Source organism: Myotis brandtii, unplaced genomic scaffold, assembly GCF_000412655.1.
Source record: "Myotis brandtii unplaced genomic scaffold, ASM41265v1 scaffold1470, whole genome shotgun sequence".
NCBI lineage: Eukaryota > Metazoa > Chordata > Mammalia > Chiroptera > Vespertilionidae > Myotis > Myotis brandtii.
This window is the reverse complement of record NW_005355293.1, coordinates 394518-398163: the sequence shown is the minus strand read 5'-3', so window position 1 is coordinate 398163 and position 3646 is coordinate 394518.

Below are 3646 nucleotides of genomic sequence, written 5' to 3'. Positions count from 1 at the left end.
CTGGAGTAGACCAAGCGTGCCATTAGCAAGAATACAGCCTGGTGTTGAATTAAAAGGTTTCTGAGGTAGATGCTCCTTGTCTGTGCTTCTTAGATTGTCAGTATCTCACCAATGAGGTAACATCGCCCAGGTCACTGAGAGGAAGCTTCCATCCACTTGACTCTTTGGAACCCAAGTTCTTATAATGTCCCCTCCCTCTGTCACTGAGAATTCTCAGGGGATGCATGCATGCTCCACAGAACCTCCTGGCATTGCTTGCTTCCTCGGCCATTTGCATAGGTATGACATTTACTGTTTGCTCTGCCATGAGAGGGACCACCTCTACACCTGGTCCCTGGTTGCTACTGTCATCTACCGAGTGGCTGCATGGCGATCAGCAGAGACCTCTTCTTAAATGCTCCCAGTAATAGCTGGGACCAGGCTATATTTAAAAGACCTTAAAAAGCAGACAATAAAGATTAATTATACTGAGATATGGTCATACTTTCAACAATAAAGATAAATTAAAAATAATTGCACCGAGATACGGACACTCTTCTATTTTACAAGCCCAGACCAGAGCTCATCCCCAAAGGATGCTAACCTGCTAAGTCTACAGCCTGAGCTCATGAATCAGGGATCAGTTTGTCTCACCAAAAGTTAGTTCTCCAGAACAATGCTTCTCAAACTTTCCTATGCATTTAAATCACCTGGAAATCTTGTTTAAATGAACACAATTCAATTCCTTGAATCTAAGAGTCTGTATTTCTAACAAACTTCCAGGTGATGCTGAGAAGACTATATTTAGAATGTCAAAGCCTGGAGCATGCCCGTCTCGCTAAGGATTTAAGGTCAAATACTATGAGAACTGGAGAGAAGAAGGAAATTATTTTCTGTTGTGGACAAAAAAAAAAAAAAGGCCACAAGCTAACCTGACTAGCTCAGGGAAGGCCTGCATGGTGGCTTTGCAAACTCAAAGACCTAAAGTAAACACAAAGGATGGTCTGAAATTAAAAATTTAACTTGTTATGCCCAGATTTCAGGATCCCCAAGAAACCAACAGGGAGCCAGCAGTCCGATGTAAAAGCAAAGAGTCCTTTATATTTCAAGCTAGCTTGAGCTCCCCGTCCACCACACTCACCGACACAACGGCAAGCCAAGTGGCCGAGAGACAGAACCCCGCGTAGAGATGGGTTTTATAGGGGGGGTGTCGGAGTAAGGGGAGGAGAAAGGACTGTATTGGCCAGGCGCAAGTCAGGTCTTGTTACACAGGATGTGGTCATCTCTATGGCGCGCACGTTCCTTGATTGTCATTGGTTAGTTTAAAATCCCGGGCGTGGCCAGCAGAGGCCTGGGCTTCCGGGAAGAAGGTGCCTCTCTGAGCACATGGGGACACAGGGTAAGATGGAGGACACAGCCCTCACCCCTTCAAACTAAAAGCAGTTTATAGTGGGTAGTCATGTCCTAGGCCAGTATTTTCCCTGACAAAGATCAACTCAATCTTTACTGAACCTAATGACTTTCTGCATCTAAGATAACATACCTGTGGAATGTCAGGGTAACTTGTAACTTCCCCCTCAGGGCCCAAAAATGGCACCAGGGCGGAGACCACAAATTCCCTCATTGTTATTGTCATCCTGTTAATTGTTAACTATCCTGCACCCACCTATGTAAAAGAAGCACATGTCCATCATTTCACTTTTTATCCAGTCCCAGAGGTCTCACCCTCCCCGCCACTTTGCTTTCTCTGCCTCCTAATCCATCACCAATGGATTTCAGGTAACCCACTTACTAGCATATCTCCTCCTTTGATTGTAATGTATAAAAATAAGGTAAAGGGCCACCATTCTCTGGAGCATTATCCCAATCCATTGAGATTCTGCTTCCCGGCAATTGTCAACAGTTTGGCTCAAATAAACTCTCAAAAATTCTTTATAGATTTGAACCTTTTTATCTTAACACTGTTATATATATTTATCCAACTCTAGTATACATGTAACATAGTTTGATATTGCTATCCTGTATCTTTGTGAGATATAAACTTACCTACTAGAATACAGTGTGTAAAAATTTTTTTTTGTCTTTAGCCTTTATCAGAATCTAGTCAAAAGTATTTTCCTCCAAAGTTACTTAAATCAGCTTATTTTTTTCAACAACTTCAGGATGGTTGTGTGATTCATTATAAAAAGTTAAATTTGTTTGCTTTCATTTGCATTCTATCTTGAGTTCCTTCCAATTTGATCAAAACATCTGTATCTATCTATCTATCTATCCATTTTTATTTGTCAATTATACTTCAATAAAGCTAGGAAAAAATGAGCTTAAAATGCTATTTAATGGATAGTTGAAAGGGCGAGGGCTACGCCCTCCATCTTGCCCCAGGGTAAGGGCTACGCCCTCCATCTTACCTTGGCCACGTGCTTGGCAAGGAGCTTCTTCCCGGAAGTCTAAGCCTCTGCTAGCCACACCCAGGAACAAGACACCGACTTGCTCCTGGCCAATCGGCAGAGCACAGTCCTTTCTCCTCCCCTTACTCCAACCCCCTATAAAACCCGTCTCCACACAGAGTTCTCTCTCTCTGCTTCCTGTCACTGTGTCGGCAAGGTGGGGGAGCCGAGCTAGCTCGAATAAAGACTCTTATGCTTTTACATCAGACTGGCTGGCTCCCTGATGTGGTTTCTTGGGGATCCTGAAATCTGGGCTTAACAATAGTCTTTTAAAAAATGATGCTGAACCAATTTGATGTCATATGCAATATAAATTAACCTTGACTTATTGTCACATTTTGCTAAAAATTAAATAAAAAATGGATTGTATATCTAAATGTAAAATTATAATAATTGAATAAGAAAATGTAGGAGATAATCTTGTGACCTTGAGTGAATAAAATATTTAAAAAAATTTATAAACTATACAAGAAAAATGGATAAGGTTGGACATGATCCTAATTAAAAGTTTTTGCTCTTCATGAGACACTGCCTTTTCATAAGAAACTATTTCCAAACTATTTTCAAATATTTCTTAAAAAAAGGAATTTTATCTAAAATATATAAAGAGCTCTTACAACTTGAAAGTAAGACAAACAACGTAATAAAAAATGTGCAAAAGTTTTAAGCAGATATTTCACCAAAAAAGATACATAGATGACAAATTAGCATGTGAAAACTTTCTCAACATCATTCAGTACTAGAGGGAGGCAGATTGAAATCACAAGAAGATGTCATTACACGCCAATTAGAAAGGCTAAACTTAGAAAGATGGGCCCCACTGATAAGAAATTTTTGGACTGGAACCCAGATTCTTTGTTCACTGGAATCGAAGAATGAATCCATGGACAGAAAGTGGTATAGCAAAGGTGGAGATTTATTGAAGAACAAGTACAGACTCCCACGTGGGGAGAGGGAAGAGTCCCACAGAATGGACTCCCAAGTAGGGAGGGGGAAAGGGTCCCACTGAGTTCCTTTTCCCTATGGCTTATAAAGGCTGCAGATCCTGGTGCCTTGATATCCCCTCTGATTGGTCACTATTCCCTTGGACTGGTTACTGTAGTAACTCCTGAGCTCAAAGGTTGAGCCTCACATGGGACATGTGAGGTTCTCCCGCTCCTTCCTTATTGTTTTCCTATTCCCTTTGGGCTTTCTTCTTCTCCTTCTGAATGAAGGGCTTC